The 18,641-nt window shown below is 38.7% G+C and overlaps 1 protein-coding gene across 1 annotated transcript in view; it reads right to left on the bottom strand.

The window, feature by feature from the left end:
- LOC122791261 overlaps positions 1-11,947 on the bottom strand; it is a 90,773-nt gene extending 78,826 nt beyond the window's left edge. The window contains exon 1 of the mRNA XM_044058933.1: positions 11,791-11,947. The gene's annotated coding sequence lies outside the window, so the exon portion shown is untranslated. The remainder of the gene's footprint in view (positions 1-11,790) is intronic.
- Between the last annotated feature and the right edge of the window lie 6,694 nt (positions 11,948-18,641).

Genomic DNA, 18,641 nt, shown 5'->3' with positions numbered 1-18,641 from the left:
CCTAAACCATTTAATGGCCAGAGAATCAAAGGAAAGAGATTCAAAAATATTAATTAGGAGGGTATGGTTAACCATGTCGAAGGCTTTAGAGAGGTCGAGGAAGAGTGCAAATGAGAGGATGTTTTTGTTGCGGTTAATATTGATGGTCTCTGTAAAGGATAGGAGGGCAGTGGTGGTACTATGTGATGGTCTAAAGCCATGTTGACAGCTTGCTATTAAGTTATGTAGAGAGAGATGATGTAAAAGTTGTTAGGGAATGCATTTCTCCATAATTTTTGCTAAGGGTGATAAAAGAACATTGGCTGATAGTTAGTGTAATCATTGGAGTTCCCACCTTTATGTAAGGGGATAATATGGGATATTTTCCAGATATCTGGGATAGTTCCTTCTTGAATTGTCCTATTTATAAGTGTAGAAATAGGGTAGGCAATTACTTTGTCTGCTTTTTGGAGATATTGGGAAGGAAGTTCGTCAGCAGATGGAGTACATGGCTTAAGTTTATGAATAAATTTGTAGATGAGAGAAGTAGAAATGGGTTGTAGTATGAATTTCGAGGAAGAGTGTGGTAAGTTGATGGGAAGGCTGGAGTTATCAGAGATAAGTTGCCTAGCTAGAGATTGTATAGTCTCAGTGAAGAAAGAGTTAAAGGTATTGGCAGTTTGATGGGGAGTATTTGGATCTGCATCAAGTGGGGTGGGTGTTCGGGAGTTACCTGGGGAAAGGAGGTTATTTATGCAAGACCAGAACTTTTGTGGATTATTTTGATGAGTTTGTTGAAGTTTGCAGTAGTAGTTTTTTTTGTCTGTAAGTATTGCCTTTTTTGTACTATTTCTAAGCTGCCTAAAATGGAGATGATCAGAGCTATTTCTATTAGATCTCCATTTGGCCCAGACTTTATTCCTAAGCAGAATTTGATTTCTAGTTTCATTCGAGAGCCATGGGGCTGTGTTGGACTTCATTCTGATGGAACGTTTAGGAGCATGCTTATCAAGAATAGATAAGAAAGTAGTGTTAAAATACTTTACAGCCTCTTCAAGTGGAAGGGATTTTAAAGGGTTCCAGTTGCAAGCTCTGAGCTCAATTTGAAATAATTCTGCGTTAAAGTGTTTGGTAGAGCGTGCTATCCTAAAGGTGGGGGGATTTGGAAAGTCTTTCTTTTCTCTTGTGATGTAGGTCAACGAATGATCACTTACATCATCTGGCAGGGTTCCTACTTTGTAAGTTTGTTTCACTTTGTTAATGAGTATCCAGTCTGAGGTACTCTCTTTTTTATTAGGTTTGTTAATTCTTGTTGTAGATGTTATGGTTTGGGTAAAGCCATGGAGATTGATATGAGAGGTAGGATTGCCAGCATTAACACTTTTCCAGTCAATGTTGAAGTCGCCTAGTATTATTGTTTCTTGGGGGTAAGTAGAAGACACCCAGCTAAGAAAAGCCTCTAATGTAGTTATATTATTGCCAGGTGGTATGTAAATACAGATAATGTATAAAGATTTGTTTGCGTTGATTTGGAGCTTAGTTATGAGGACTTCTGCGTTGCTATCGTGGGTTGGATAGGGTAGAGATAAATAGAATGGCTACTCCACCACCTTTATGTTTTGTTTGGTCTAGTCTCACTATATTATAGCCTTGTGGAATAATTTCATTGTCTTTCGTTTCTGGTTTCAACCAAGTCTCAGTGAGGCAGAGGATATCAAAGGAGTGAATGTCTAGGAGGGCATGAAGGTGAGGTACTTTATTATTGATGCTGTGGATATTCAGATTCCCTATTAGGAGAGAGCTTTTGAGTCTAGGGTGAGTAGTTAGGTTAGTAGGGTTGGTAGGGCCAGGGTTGGGGTGGATATCTCCATCTTTTAAGGTGGGATTTTTTAGTTTTGTTATTGAATTGTTTCTAAGGTAAGTTAGAATTTTCAATTTTTTTTCTGAGGGTAGGTCATGTTTAATGTGGGAGAGTCTGTGGTATTTAGGTAGTAAGTAACTGGGAGTGGAAGTTATGTTAGAATGTCTACTTAGGGATATGTATGTATAAATTGTAGTTTGTGGGAATGGTTAAGCTGGAAATAGTGCCGTTTTTCAAAGGAGGTAAGAAGGTAGGCTGAGAAGAGGGTAGTTAAGAGTATAACTATAAGTGTTGGTTTGGCTAGATTAGGGAGAAGCATCTTAGAGGAGAATAAAAATAAAACAAGAACTTGAGTGTAGGGATAAAAAGAGGGAGAAGATGTGGAGGAGAGGAAGATAAAGGAATACAAGAAGAGAAGAGAGGGGGCACTAAGATGTATGAGTTAAGAGTAGGAGGATATGGTAGAGGTACCCTAAAGAGTGGATTATTGTGAGTAATTGTTAGAGGGTAGGGGTGTGGTTAAAGTATGTGGGGTAGGGTGATGTATGGGATTGGTTGGAAGAGAGAAAAGGTGTGGTTAGGGAAGTATAAGTGTAGGACCCCAGGGGGTGGGTGGGAATTGAGGGTAGGGTAGGGGAGCGGAGTGAGCCCGTAGGGCGAACGGAGCGGGTAGAGACAGTTAAAGGAGAAGCTGGAGAAGAGACTATCAGAAATGCAGGTAACTATAGGTAAGTGAGGTAGAACATGAGTAGGAAAGGTCAAGATTGACACAGAAATCTAACAAACGTAAAACAGAGGAGGGTAAATTACTGTTTCACCACAAGGTGAATATGAAAAGAGACATGGAAGAGCTCTCTGATCATGTAGCCCAGGCCAGTATGACCCTGACCCAGAGTAGCATCCTGCCCTCACTAAGAATGATGCCACAATATAAAGAAAAAATGATCAATTTCAACAATTGGCTAAGTTTCTGGTGTCATTCAAAGGGGATCCAGTATCTGTCCACCTGGGATGACATGCTCGACAAGCCACATTGCTTCTCAAGAGATGTCTTGCACCTGTCACCCTTAGTATTTCGAATACTGGCCAAGGCTCTTGCCTCCCCGACAGTGCCTTTTTTAGGCAAGGCTCAAAAGACAAACCCACCACCATAAATAGCACAAGTAACCAAAAACTGAGGGTAATGCTACTCAACGACAGAAGTCTTAACCTCAAAATGCATGCACTCAAGGCACTCCTCAGTATGGAGAACATCAACATCTGTGCAGTAACAGAAACCTGGTTTAAGGCTCCTGAGAGCAACACAGCACTACTAGGCTATAACTCATACCATACCTTTCGGCCACAGCACCAGGACCGAAACACAAAAAGCGGGGGTGTATCCATATTCATCAAGGATACCCACACCTCCAGGTTAGTGGTGCAGCACAATGCATCAGAGATCATCCGTGTGCAACTAACAACAGGCAAAATTGAAATCCAAATTGTAGCTTGCTACACATCACCCACCAAGGCCCAGGACCCTGATTCTGCATTTCTGGAGACACTGGGAAATATGAAGGTCCTACCAAACACCCTAATACTGGGTGATTTCAAATACCCAAACATAAACTGGGAGAACTACTCAAGTACTAACTCCCTTGCCCAACACTTCCTAGAATTTATAAACACAAATGTCCTAGATCAACTGGTCAACACCTCCACCAGAGGGAACAACATATTGTACCTGGTCATCACCAACATGGGCGACCGGTGTTACATACCGGAGGTCAACCACTCGCTGGTTAGATCAGACCATAGACTAATCACTCTGGATATCCACATTCTGCCCCCACCCCCAATCAAGGAAACCACCGTGAAAAACTTTTCAAATGCAAACTTCACATTACTTAAGACCAAGGTGCAAAGGTTCACAGCCCCCATGCTAAAGGACAATACTGTCCAAGCTGCTGAAACCTTTATAAAGGCACTCTATCAGCATCTGCAGGAATGCATGGATCGTGCTATCCCAAGTAAAACCAAGACTCACTCCTCCACAAAAAGGAAACCAGTCTGGTGGACCCCTGCCATAAACAAGCTATATAACAGAAGGCGGAAACTAGTACAGAAAAGAGTAAAATCCCAAGAAGGAAAGACATCCCTGATCAGTATCAGCAAGAAACTACGATCCTTCATTAAATCTTCCAAGGCTAGTTTCAAAAGAAAAATTGCCAATGACTCCAAAGAAAACCACAAAGCGTTCTTTAGCTATGTCAAGAATCTAAGTGGAAACTCTCAGATCTGCTCTGAGTTAGTGCAGAATGGCACAAAATACACTGAACCGACTGATATTGCCAACATTCTGGCAGACAGGTTTAGTGCAAACTTCACCCCTCTCTCACCTCCTAAAGGGCCCATAACCATACCAAAAGAATGTAGGGCCCCATCAATCACCGACACACAGGTTAAAACAGCCCCATCCAACGCCAAAAACACAGCTTCAATGGGACCGGACACTGTCCTAGGCTGTGTCTTACAAGAGCTCCAAAATGAAGTAACCCCTCACCTAAACACACTGTTCAGACTCAGCCTCTCTACAGGCTACGGACCCACAGAGTGGAGCACAGCAACAGTTATCCCACTCCACAAAGGTGGAGCCACAACGGACCCCGGGAACTATCACCCTGTAAGCCTGACTAGCCTGGTCTGTAAGGCTATGGAATGCATCATCATGGAACTTATTAACAGAGACATTGGGAACCTCCAAATCTTGGACCCTACCCAGTCTGGCTTTGTTAAGGGCAGATCATGCCTCCTAAACCTGGTGGACTTCTTTGAGATGGTTACCAAGGAATTAGACAAGGGAAAGGAGGTCCACACAGCCTACATAGACCTTGCAAAGGCTTTCAACACCATTGTCCATTATAGTATTATAGACAAGCTCACCAGCTTGAACATAAACCCCTACGTCACGAGATGGGTTGCCAACTGGCTCATGGATAGAACCCACATGGTGAGAGTCACAGGCTTTACATCCAACTCTAAACCGGTTACAAGTGGCTTCCCCCAGGGCTCAGTCCTAGGACACCTCCTGTTCGGCATATACTTCTCAGAGGTACAGGCAAGCATAGGAGGTCTATGGCTGACCAAGTTCGCAGATGACTGCAAACTAGGGGCCATAATTGATTCTCTGGCTAATACAGACACCCTTCAGATGGGTCTCACTAAGATGGATACTTGGTGTGAAAATCATGGCCTCATGCTAAATGCCAAAAAGTGCATAGTCATCCCCTTTGGAAAAAACAAAGTACCCATGAACTATCACATAGGTGATAGTCCCCTAAATACAGAAAATGTAATAAGGGATCTGTGGACCCAAGTAGATAGTAATCTCTCCTTTGATAATCATATTGCCAAGGTGATTAGAAAATCCTTCTATGTGGCCCACTTAATCACAAAAGGGTTCACATCTAGAACAAAAGAGGTTATTGTGCCTCTCTACTCATCACTCATTAGACCCATCATAGAATACAATGCCCCATTTGGGATGTACCTTACAAGACACCTGCAACAGCTGGAAAGACCACAAAAGTACCACAACAAGAGGATTACTGGCCTCAAACAGATGCCCTATGCAGCGCGACTCAAGAAACTCCAGCTGTACTTGGTTGCATACCGCTTACTCAGAGGTGATCTCTGCCTGACATACAAGGCCATGTCCAACCCAGAATTGATGGACATGCTCCACCTAAAAAAAAAAATCCCGGAGAGCCACACGCTCTAGAGATATAAACCTCACCATAACAATAAATAGGACATGCTGGAGGGATAGATTCCTATCCCAGAGACTCCCCATGCTTTGGAACAGGATTCCAATATACATCAGGCAGAGCCCCTCACTAACACTCTTCAAGGGAAACCTTGACGTGTGGATGGGAAACAGAAAATTTACCCCGGGGATCACTGCAGTGGCTCTGCTGGACAGTGGTGCAGGGAACTAATGGCTCTGCTGGACAGAGGCACAGGGAATAATCTACAGGGGTGGCGAAAGCCAACACATTCTGTCTAGGCTTATAAATGCCTTTTGGCAGATAGCCTAGTACTTACCTATGAACCTATGAACCTATAATTGAGACTGATTGCTTCTAGTTCATTCTTTGTTGCTCTATGCAAATGGGGTTTGACACTGCATGAATGCAATGGCCATTATTGTCCACATTAAATATTATATACATTTCCTATAGATTGACCAGAATTAGTTCTATGATATATGCAGACGTGGCATTGCATGGAGAATATCTTGTGTTTTGGACAATAGTATTTTGTTCCAGTTTGGAACATACCTCTGAGAGAACCAACAAAGACATATTTATTACCAACAATAGCACTGCATAAATAATTACTATTTATTTGGTTACTGGTACATTTTCTCTTTTTGGACGTAGCATTGTCAAGCCTTGCTGATCTTTTGGTGGGCAGTATTTGACAAGGGCTACTATTGTCCAATATTAATTTTGACATTTAGGGCTCCTTGACCAGCTGTTGTTTGGCCTTGGGTTGATGATCTGATCAGACCAAAATTCTTCTTTTTGCAACTGATTACATCTTATTTAGTTGTTTAATACATTACTAAAAGGGTACCATTTGAATATGGATTTATCCAGGATCTTAGCAGGATTGTCCTCTGATAAGGAGGATTTGGATATATTTGGACTTGGTAATGCTAATATTTTTGGGAATAACAATTTGACTTTCAATCCTGAGAAACAATGTGAAGTGTTATTTCAGCAACTAAACAAGAACATGAGATCCCTAAGTTCGAATGTCTGGCACTGCAAACTTTTCAAAGCCTATGTGGCTAAAGGGATATCCCCCTAGAGGTCTGAGAGTTAAGATACAGCCCTTGGTCAGCGATATAGATGATGAATTAGCCAAGGAATGGTCAAGTATACAACAGCAAACATCCATGGCGTTTGTTGAGACACTAGCCAGATATCATGAACGCATAATAGACAAGGAAATTTTCAGTATTACTAAATTATGTGAAGAGACCAAAGTCTATGAGGGTCAGCCCTTCTACACTGCATGTTTTAATAAATTAAGTACAGATCTTTTGGGACTTGAACAACAATTATGGGCTAGAAAGGTCCGTAGGTTTCACTGTGACCAATTGGATTATGACAAAGGGAATCCATTTAGTCACAATAGACATGTGAGCTTTGCGAGGGGCACCAGTAGAACCAGTGAAACTACTAAACGCAAACGCCCTGGATCTATACTCAAAAAACGAGGGTTGCATACTGATTCATCAGACGCAGAGTCATCATCAGGTACTGACCTGGACATGCAGCAAATCCCAGACTCGCCTACGCCGAAAATAAATAATACCGTTTCCCCTTTAGGCCTTACAAAAGAGCCAGATGGAAGCACAACCAAAATAGGCAGCATGGAAGGGTTACTGGAACTTCTTATGAAGAAATGATTGACTGTAATAAGACCAATGTGCTGAATATTTCAAATGTGGTTTTAACTGAAACCCAGGTATCTTTGCTAAATAAAGGACTCAATTTTATTCCTGTTTTTTTTGTCTCTGAGGATGTGTTAGCACAAGATGTTAAGGAATTTTGTAGATTGCTAAACATTAAGTTGCATTTTCATGACAATGTTTCCAATTTTAACTCTGACACAACATTTACGTATCACAAATCCAGTTTTGTACCACCTATGCACCATATTGTTCATCTTTTTCAATCTTGTGTGCTCAAAGAGCTACATTTCAACTTTAGGGGAACTAATGTTAAGGTAAACTAACTCTCAAAGACTGATATGGACAGCTTACCTGAGTTGATTGACAACAAGGAATTGATTATTCTTTCTGCTGATAAGGGAGGGGCCATGGTAGTTATGAACTGGCAGCAATATGATGCCAAAGCTCATAAACAACTGACATTATAGACATTAGACTAAAATTCCTTTGGACCCCACATTTATGTTTAAAAACAAATAGACCAATTTTGGGGTCAGCACTGCAGGAGGGCATAATTACCGACAAAACCAAATTCCATCTCAAGTATTAGATCCATGCAGCCAATACATATACTTTCTTCCCAAAATTCACAAGAATCCTCTCAATCTACCTGGCAGACCCATTGTTGCTGGGAATGGTTTACTAACAACCTTTGTCCCAAATCCTTACATTATATCTTCAGCCCCTGTTGAAATGGGTTAGATCTAGGATTCAGGAGACTACGGAGTTTTGGGGCATTGTTTCTGAGACGCAACTTGAGGAGAGTTGTTTCCTCTGTATGTTGGATGTTTGTGCACTTTACACAAACATCCCACATTGGGCAGGCCTCGATACAATTGAATATTGGTTATACAAATCAAATTTGTATGAACCAGGCTTTAATACCTTCCTGGTATGCTTAACAGAACATGTGTTAACCAAGAATGTTTTTTCTACCAAAATCAATGTTACTGGCAGGTACAGGGAACAGCTATGGGGGCATCCTTTGCCCCCAGTTTTGCAGACCTCTTTATGGCCTATGTCAAAGAGCATATCATTTATGATGTGACACATAACATCTATTTGGGTGAAAGTGACAAATGGAGGCGATATCAGGATGATTGCTGGATGCTGTGGAGGTCAGATGTTGATTATCTCATGGAATTTATTGAATATTTAAATAACAACAAATGGGGTTTTCAATTCATGGTAAACTACCACAGAACACACATTACGTATCTTGATGTTCAGGTTAGTAGAAATGAGGATCATACACTACGTACTGAAGTTTTCCGTAAATATCCTCAATATAATTCCTTACTCCATGCATCCAGCTTTCATCCTCCCCATATTACTAGGAACATTCTCAAATCCCAGTTTATTAGGATGAGACATATCTGCTCACAAGATTCCTCTTTCAAAGTCTTTTGCAAGGATCTGGTTAACAGATTTAGAAACAGGGCTTATAAGATGGATTATGTTCTAGGAGCAAGCAACTATGCTGCTAATCTCTACAGGGAGGATCTGCTCAAATACAAGAAGCATCGGGCCACTGGCAATGTCATCCAGTTTACAACTACTTATGGTAGGAACACTAATACACTGATGGACAATGTATGGAGACATTGGAACATACTATTGGCTGATAACACTCTAACACAATATCTTGGAGACACATGTCATTTTTCATTTCGTAAAGGCAAGAACCTGGTTTCACATTTGAGTAATTACAAATGGCCACACAGGACTTCTTTTACAGATAGCATTCAAACAACAATCTCAGGGGACAGATTGACTGGATGCATGCCCTGTGGTCATTGCAGCCACTTTAATAAAGTTACAAAATCTAAACAATTCTCTAGTAGAAATTGTGATGTGTTTTTTGAATTTGATTTCTTTGCCAACTGCAGTAATGACTGGCTAGTTTATTTGGCTTCATGCAGTCGTTCTGCATTTTACATAGGACAAACTTCCAGGCCACTTAGATTGCGGACCTCTGAGCATCTAAGTGACATTAGACACAAGAGAACCAGCAATGCCTTGTATAAGCATACTATGAAACACCCTACAGCCTCTTTCAATTTTATGATTATTGACAGAATATTGGGTGACAGATCTAATAAAGCAGGATAGCACTCTATATTGGATGTAAAAGAGAAAAAAAATAGATCATTAAAACTGGGTGGACTTTTTCCACCCGGGCTAAATGAATATTTAATAACCACAAGCCACACGAACACGTAGCAGCAAAGCACTTATACCAACACGAAAATGAAAGTCCACTGTTTGGCACAATAAAGGTTGTCCTCCAATACCACAGTACTATAGAAAGGCGAACTCTTACAAAGTAGAACCAAAGCTCTTTATTTCCACATAAAACACACAGATTGAGCGTGCTTTCGTCTCGTATCGCGAGACTTCATCAGAATCTAAAATTACAAGCATATCACATTCTTTAAATATGCTCCCAAAAAATTCAATGATTCAATTAATAAAATTCAAATCAATTATGTTGTTAATCCAATCCAAATATATAAATAAATAAATATATATATATATATATATATATATATATATATATATATATATGTATATATCTCACATTAAAAAATATGTTAAAATACCATTGTTGAAGTTCATATAGCCCTGTCGGCATAATAAAATCATATTATGTATATTATGTATATATACACAAAACTCTAATAAATATCTGAATAAATAAATAAGTAAATACCAGATAGTAAATAATAATTATGAAGGCTAAAACTAGATGTGGTGAATATGTAATACCCTTAAACAGTGTAAAGAAATATATAAAAACACATATTATTGAAACAATAATAATAAATACTAATTAATAAAAATTAATTAGTAATAAATAAGTAATGCAAAATTGTTGAGTTTACAGTAAACAGATATGACAAAGTTATCCAAAATACTGAATATTAATACATATTAATAAACTTTAATAAATATTAAAAATCATGTAGTATAATATGTATAATGTTAATACTTATGTATTCTTTTTAAAATTCTTTTTAGGATTCAATGATAGTAGTTTCAAGGCAGGTTTTATCGAGATATGGTCATTCATTCCTGGGTATACGCAAGAGTCCAACCTCATTTGCCATATCATTTCGCGATACTCCAGGAATGTCTCCCAATCTCCTTTCCTTTCTTTTTGTTTCACTACTTCAAGGACCCATAATTTTAAGTTCATATTCTGACAAATGGATGTATGTCTATAAATTGCATTGTTCTCATTTCTTCCATTTATGTCTCTAATATGTTCATATATGCGATTCCTTAGATGTCTTTCAGTCTTTCCAACATAATAACAACATATATATATATATATATATAAATATATATATATATATATATATATATATATATATATATATATATATACGTTAAGTGCGGTTAGATGATCCTGTGCCTCTGGGGATGATGTGACATACTATCAGGAAAAGTAACTGCACTGAAAGTCTCCTACAGATACATACCCACAATATTTGTGGCAACCCCAAGCATATTTGTAGTATGTACTCTGTCTAAATAGCTGAGGTCAAATCTAAGGTGAGCGCAGTATCAGTGCAAGAGGTTAGAGGTTTTTGAATCATTCCATTATTTTTTGTTTTACTCAGCAGCATACACAGCATCGCGTTATACAGTCATTAGCATAAAATATATCTGAACCTCTTATTTCTGCAGGCCCATCAATGTGCTTGGTTTTCTGAACTGCATCCTGTGCATTATCATTCTTCATGCAAATTCACCTACTATTATTCAGCAAAGTTTTCTAAATCTGTTCAATATCTCTACAGTCTTCTTGCCTAAATTCCTTTAACCCCACTGCCAGATAATTTTATTGCAATTTTGTACCATATCAACTACCATCTGTTCCTTTCACTTACCCCTGCAACTACTAAAACCTATATAATAAACATCTGAACAGCTTTGCACATCTTACTGCAACAAGTCTGAGCACTTGAATAGCTTTTAATCAAACCGTTTAGGGCTTAGTTTTCACTGCTGACTACTATGTATTTTTCAGTATGGAAGAATAAATATTGCCTTTATATATATATATATATATATATATATATATATATATATACTATCTGCCTGTTTTCAACCCTTAAAATATTAGCTGCAAAAGCTGGACAGGGCCAAAACCTTTGAACAGTGTTATAACTAATTATACATGGCAGAGGCAATAAAAAACAAACAAAAAAAAAAAAAAGCCAAAAAAACAACATGTTCTGAAGTATTAACTTGTATACTGAAGATATTCTTACGCTGCCTGTTTAAGAAGTTAAGTGCTACAGTTTCAGGTCTGCCTGTTAGTAATAAATGAAGAAATAAAATAAAACCTAAGTGTTTTTGCAAGCGACAGAGCTGTGACTGAGTACACAAACCAGTAAAAAGGAAAAGGTGGAACACAGAAGAATAAGGAACTTACCTTATATCAGCCCTGACAATATGTATCAGTCTTGTAATGTAGATAACCTGAAATGATTGCTTCTTATTACTGGTAAACATAGAAACTTATTTTGACACAATAATACATGAGAAGTTGTCGTAAGACAAGATGAAGCATGCTTTATTTTTTAATGTTAAACATTTATGAAAGAATTTCCTGAAACTGAGCAAGTGGGCAGGGCCACAAAATTCTTGAACTCTCAGTTTCGTTTCTGGATAGCTAACTAAAGAATTTACTAGCCTGCTTGTTTCAATCTGTCAGTATAATGCCTTACTGTTGAGTAGTTAAAAAAAATCAGTTTTAGGGAAAAATTGCAAAGTAATGATATAGTAAAGTAAATGCTACTGATTGAATAGTACTGCATTACAAAGCTAAACAAAATCCTTTTATATATGTTTAGTTACTCAGATCTTTCTAGTAGCTCCTTTGCTGAAAGAATGGAAAAATTTGATATTTTTAAATACACCATAATTTCTGATCAGTGGGCATCGGAACCATAGAGTGAGGGGGAACCCCCCCACACACACACACTTTTGAGGAAATGGTACATTCCCGATTTCCCGGCGTTTGTAGTTTAAACTTTCTGCTGACTTCATCAACTGAGATGTCGGGGAGCCGAGCAGAGCTAGTTGTTTGTATCGGATCAGAGATGGATATCCAGAAGCAGAGCCTTGCCGCTCAGAGACAAGAGATGGATATTATAGAGCAAAGATATTGCCTGTGTGTCTTCCTGCATACTGCAGAGCACAGCAAGCCACAGCATTTAGAGCAAAGGTGTATGTGTTTGTGTGTGTGTATACAACCCCTGCAGTGTATTTTCTGCTGCAATAACATCAAAGTGTATGTAATGATGTAGCCATGTTGCCTGCCATATGTATGCAAACATGTTTATATTACTGGAATGCAGTAACTAATTGTACCTGATAATAATATCCATTTGTTAGCCGGCAGTCCAAATGGATACACAGTCCCTTTTCAGGGGCACTTCTGGAGCAGTGGTTTGTTGAGTTACTTGCTCAATGTCACAGATTATGCACATCAGAGTGGAGTAATTCAAACCCCGTACCACAGTAATTGCAGCTTAACAGCCTTAACGATCTTTGGCAACTGCCAGGTTGTAGTAAATATATGTGATGGAATGTGTGTTGGGGAATTTCAGTGCATTCATCACCTTTTGCTCTTTTTAACAAATGCATATTGCATCAAGGTCAGTAGGCAAACTACTCTACAAACACTCCCTTCCCCATGCTTGGAAGAAACTTCCCCTTGACTTACGTTCAATCTCCCACACCTCACACTTTAAAAATGAACTAAAAGCTTATTTTTTCAATTCCAGAACCTGCCCTTGCCATGACCCCACCTAGTCTTCCTTCCCTTTATGTACCCTCAAAAGGACCATACTTAGTACCTCATTACACCTCTCTCTAACGTGTCTACTATGCATTTGCATAATTTTATACAAACAAAATTTTTTTATTGTTGACCTATTAAACTATATCAATGTAAAATGATGTTACTAAGCTTCTTTTTAATGCAACTTTAACTTTATGCATGTAACCAACATATGTGAATCTTTTTGCTTTAACTGTTATTATATCAATATTGTTTAAAACTGTACTTGTTTAAAAATGTACTACTGGAGCTTTTCTCCTCGGGTCTCCACTGAAAATGGGCCACAAGCCCAGTTGGACAAACCTGGTTAACAAATGTCAATAAATAAATAAAGAAAATCATACTGATATTTAATAGGAGTAAGACAAATCTCTCCTTACCAATAAAAAATAGAATAGAATAGAATCTGACATATTAATCTGTTATAGGCCATGCATTAAACTGTAACAGAAAATATGGCACCTTTCTGATAATAGAGTTAAGTATTTTTAGTAAAGCATTTGAAGTAGGGCAACACGTAGCCATCCACAGAATGATGATATTTTATCAGCAGTTGATATACATGTTATCAGTGTCATTGTATGTCTCCTTGAATCATGATTTAGAAAGGCCTTATCCCTGACATTTATTAATTTTTAGTTGATAATTTCATGGTGTAACACATTCTGTGGCAGTACATCTTAGCCCAACTGTTATCTCAGAAAGATTTGTCATAACTTGGTTATCCAAAATATGAAAAAAGGATCATTTTGCATGTTCCATAGCTGAAATCACATTTCCTTCTAGGAAGAAAACAAAAGTGTGCTCTTTTTTTTCCAAAAAGAGATACCCTTATACTTAATTACATTAGCTGACTACTTTATGAAGGAAACCCCTGGCATTGAAATGTACACAGAAACACACACACGCACACACTGACACACACACACACACACACACACACACACACACACACACACACACACAAAATAAAGCAGCTTTTGTGAATTGCTCCTGTAACCCACAAACTGCAGTCCATTCCTGTGTATAACCAAATCCAGGGTCACATCAACGTGGGAAAAGGTGGCAAAATCCATTTCTTAAATTGAGAATAGTACTTACCCAGTATACCTGTATACATCGACACACTTTAAATATAAAAGGCCAAATAATGATGTCTGAATTTAAAGTACAGTTTATTATCAAGAACTGCAGTTTTATTCATGAACTTCTGTGTGGTGGAACATTTGTAACAAGACTTTTGTCAAGCTATCATGTCAATGAAAGATTTTTGTGAATATTTCTTTATTCACATTTCAGTTTTGCAGTTTTATTCTGACCCTTATGCAAATTTTAATATATGTTAGTGCTATAAGTTGACATTTTGTTCCATTTACGTATTTGCAATTGTTTAAAAGTCTAAAAACAATGTGATTACTGTGCCATTTTTTTATTTTGCCAGCTTTTTATTAAACCAGGGGTACTTGCATGCTTTTATACTACTAGATGGATCACTACTTCTTGTTTAATGTATTTTTCAGCTGTTCATGGAGTACATTATACTTATTCACACTTTTGATAATGGCATGATCCACTGTATTTTATTTGGTGTTTCCTAGTTTTTAAGGCATTATAAGTTATGTTTATATCTTATAAGATCTGATTTTGCTAAATAAGGATTTAGCATTTGTAAGACGTGTTATGTATAACTTATGAAGCAGTCAAATTTATATAGCCTACATGTTGCTTCACAGACTATTTTAGAGTTTGCCAGTGGTAAATTAAAAAAAAAATCCAGGATCAAGTATTAAGAGGTACTAGATTTTAATGATGTTTTTGGTAAATGTTTGTTTGTTGTGTTAGAAATGCTCACCTTCCACAATCATTTTTTAAAGAAAGTGCAGCTGTGTGATAATTCTGCATAACAGTAGATGCACAAATAATTTAATTACTCCTACAGGACTTTTATATATAAATGGTATTTGTGATAGATGAGCAAACCATTAGCCATTGGTTAGAGTTTCCAACAATTCTCCTAATATGGGAAATTATATTCCGCAACCCTGACAACTAGTTGGTAGCTCTGCTGGAAGAAAACAATGCAAATGGCAACTTTTCTTCCTTTTTTTTTTTTTTTGTTACATTTTCAAGAACAACAAGGAAACTATGTGAAGTAATGCCTTTGCAGTGGGTTGAAAGACAGGAAAAATAAATCAGTAGCATAAAGACAGGACAAACATTGCAAATACAAAAATATTCAGCAATATGATCACACACAATAATCAACTGTTTTTAAATATAGATATACGTATCAATAAGCAGTTCTGTATGTTAAAAGGCTTAAAAGACACTTAGGCTATCTAGTGAGAAGCATACACCAAAAACTGTATGCATGTGATATAAGGGAAGTAGGAGACAGGGAGGTATGGAGCTTATATTGCAGCAGTAAACCTGTATTCCTACCTCTGCTATTATGATGAGTTCCTAACAGCTGTACTACATGCATCACATAGATCATGACTGCAGGGAGAGGACTATAAGGCATTGAAACTTACAGAACTCATGGCACAGTTATTTTATGGCTTTCCCAAAGGTACTGCAATAACAAAACTTTCTCTGTCCTTGGGTGAGATATCCAGCTCTATTATCATGGAAATGTTCTGAATAGGGCAGGTTTGTCATTACTGGTGCATGCATTTTGCTTCATTGCCTACTGGTAAAATGTTCAAACAATAAATTTAAAATGCAGTTGTGTGTGGAAGTAGACTGTTATGGAAATGTTCTGAATAGGGCAGGTTTGTCATTACTGGTGCATGCATTTTGCTTCATTGCCTACTGGTAAAATGTTCAAACAATACATTTAAAATGCAATTTGTGGAAGTAGACTGTTATCATGGAAATGTTCTGAATAAGGCAGTTTTGTCATTATTGGTGCATGCATTTTGCTTCATTGCTTCATTGCCTACTGGAAAAATGTTAACTTAAGTCTAACATGTGTGCTGTATTATACAAGGAATATAATTTAATAAAGTCAGGAAGGTGTATCAAAGAATGCATGCATGTTTCTTGTTTTGCGTGCAATGGGCCTCTGATTTGAAAACAGCCCAAAGGTAATATTTATCCACCACTGGCCAAATGCATTTTCTTTGGATGTGGTGTGAGTTTTAATGAATGTAAGTTTTTAGAACAGAGAAGTTTTAATAGGTTCATAGCCTAGTACCTACCTATGAATCTATCGGCCCAAAGGCATTTATAAGCCTAGCCGGCATGTGTTGGCTTTCGCCGCCCCCTTAGATTAGTTCCCTGTGCCTCTGTCCAGCAGAGCCATTGAAGTGATCCCTGTGGTAAACTTTCTGTTTCCCATCCACTCATCAAGGTTTCTCTTGAAGAGGGTTAGCAAGGAGCTCTGCCTAATGTAGATTTGAATCTTGTTCCAGAGCTTGGGAAGTCTCTGGGACAGGAATCTATCCCTCCAGCACATCCTGTTTATTGTTGTGGTGAGGTTTAGATTCCTGGAGCGTGTGGCTCGAGGGGATATGGTTTTCTTTAGGTAGAGCATGTCCATCAATTCTGAGTTGGACATGGCCTTGTATGTCAGGCAGAGATCACCTCTGAGTAAGTGGTATGCAACTGAGTACAGCTGGAGTTTCTTCAGTCGAGCTGAATAGGGCATCTGCTTGAGGCCAGTGATCCTCTTGGTGAGGTACTTCTGTGGTCTTTCCAGCTGTTGCAGGTGTCTTGTAAGGAACATCCCAAATGGGGCATTGTACTTTATGATGGGTCTGATGAGTGATGCGTAGAGGGGCCCAATGACCTCTTTCGATCTGGATGCAAACCCTTTTGTGATTAGGTGGGCCACATAGAAGGATTTTCTAACCACTTTGGCAATGTGATTATCAAAGGAGAGGTTACTAAATACTTGAGTTCCCAGATCCCATATTACGTCTTATGTATTTAGGGGGCTACCACCTATGTGGTAGTTTGTGGGTACTTTGTTTTTTCAAAAGGAGATGACTATGCACTTTTTGGCATTTAGTTTGAGGCCATGGTTTTGACACCAGATATCTATCTCAGTGAGACCCTTTTGGAGGATGTTTGTGTCAGCCAGAGAGTTAATTATAGCCTCTAGTTTGCAGTCATCTGTGAACTTGGTCAGTCATAGTCCTCCTGTGCTTGCCTGTACCTCTGAGAAGTATATGCCAAACAGGTGGTTTCCTAGGACTGAGCCCTGGATAACGCGACTTGTAACCGGTTTAGAGTCAGACCTAGCTCCTGCAACTCTTACCATGTGAGTTCTGTCCATGAACCAGTTGGCAACCCATCTCGTGATGTAGGGGTTTATGTTCAGGTTCGTGAGCTTGTCTATAATACCTGAGTGGGGAATGGTGTCGAAGCCCTTTGCGAGGTCTAGGTAGGCTGTGTAGACCACCTTTCGCTCATCTATCACCTTGGTAATTGTCTCAAAGAAGTCCACAAGGTTTAGGAGGCATGATCTACCCTTAACAAAGCTGAACTGGGTAGGGTCCAGTGTTTGGAGGTTTCCTATGTCTCTGTTAATGAGATCCATGATGATGCACTCTATAGCTTTGCAGACCAAGCTAGTCAGGCTTATAGGGCAATAGTTCCTGGGGTCTGTTGTGGCTCCACCTTTGTGGAGCAGAATAACCATTGCCGTGCATCACTCTGTGGGCACGTAACCTGTGGAGAGACTGAGTTTAAACAGTGTGTTTAGGTGACACAGCCTGTGAAACTGTCTGGTCCCATTGATGCTGTGTTTTTGGCTTTGGATAGGGCTGTTTTAACCTGAGTGTCTGTGATTTCAGGGGCACTACATTCTTCTGGTATAGTTATGGACCCTTTTGGGGGTGAGAGGGGGGATGAAATTTGCACTGAACCTGTCTGCCAGGATGTTGGCTATATCAATGTATCAGTTCAGTGTATTTTGTGCCATTCTGCACTAACTCTAAGCAGATCTGAGAATTGACACTTAGATTCTTGACATAGCTAAAGAATGCCTTGTGGTTATCTTTGGAGTCTCAGCCAGGGTGTTTACGTTCTGTTCTGTGTTTGCATTGACATATTTATTTACAACAGTACTTCTTTCAGTTTGAAATTCAGCATTTCTATGTTCTTCTATTTTATTCAGAGGGTTACTTTCTGCTAAAAAACAAATGTCAATAGGTGCTGTAGCTGCATTTGTTTGGCAGTCCGCGCTGGCACTCACCATCGAGGTTGTGTTTACGATCTGATTTAGTTTTTTGACATTCTTTTTGATTGTCTTTTTATTAAAAATATTTTCTGCCTCATTATTTATCTCCGCACAGTGTTGTGCGCTTGTGCTAGCCTGCATAGTTGGGTGCTCAGTATTTCCCCTTGCTAGATTCATGTTAAGCTTTGCGTCCCTCATGACAGCATGAGTGTTGGAAACAGTTTCAACATTGGCAGTCTTGCCAACATTT

This window comes from Protopterus annectens, chromosome 17.part0, assembly GCF_019279795.1.
Source record: "Protopterus annectens isolate FY-2018-M chromosome 17.part0, PAN1.0, whole genome shotgun sequence".
In the NCBI taxonomy this organism is placed as follows: Eukaryota; Metazoa; Chordata; order Ceratodontiformes; family Protopteridae; genus Protopterus; species Protopterus annectens.
This window is presented reverse-complemented; position numbering and strand designations above follow the sequence as displayed.